We start from the raw sequence: 759 nt of genomic DNA, 5'->3' as shown, positions 1-759 counted from the left end.
TGAACCTGCCAGTTCCAAACAAGCTTTCAATTGGATAAAAATCTTGTTCTGTCTTTTGCTGGTAACTATTTTACTAAATGTGTTATTACTAGTTTATTATTATAATTAATTCAGCGGTGTCTTTAGTTTTCCCAGTATTTTCTAAGTATTTCGGCATTTGTAAAGTAGATTGGTGACGCGTCCATGTTCATCATATCGACTTTTTCCCAAGAGGGCCCTCTCTCTTTTTTCACAATGGCACAGTCCTCACTTACAAAGACAGAAGATATATTAGCCCAGGGTTAGCTGAGGGGTTCCTCGAATTATGTTATGAAGGTGATGACGCAATAAGTGACGAAGAGAGATTGACTGCACGGACGCCAGACTTACCCCGCGAACTCGGCTGTCTCGACCTTCCCGCAGGCTCAAGTTTCGTTCATCCTCCCCCGGTGCCTCCAGGTCAGTGCCATGCCCTCGAGAGACCAATTCGTCATCTAGGAGGGTAAGATTTTCTGTGAGAAATCATTCAGCAGAACAGCAGGAGAAAGCACCACCACGTCACCACCACCAGGTCACGAAGTGTCCGAAGCAGTGGTGGGGCCCACCACTGCTTCGGACACTTCGTTGGTTGTAACTAATTAAGGTAAGGCGCTAGATTGTTTACATATGTATATGTATTCAGTGTAAAATAGTGATGATTTTTATTAATAATTAATTATATTATGAAAAATATGACAATTGTCTTGTACTGAGGTGCCGGCAAAAGTCGACCCTCCGAAA

This window comes from Penaeus monodon, chromosome 25 (genome assembly GCF_015228065.2).
Source record: "Penaeus monodon isolate SGIC_2016 chromosome 25, NSTDA_Pmon_1, whole genome shotgun sequence".
NCBI classification, from domain to species: Eukaryota; Metazoa; Arthropoda; class Malacostraca; order Decapoda; family Penaeidae; genus Penaeus; species Penaeus monodon.
This window is presented reverse-complemented; position numbering follows the sequence as displayed.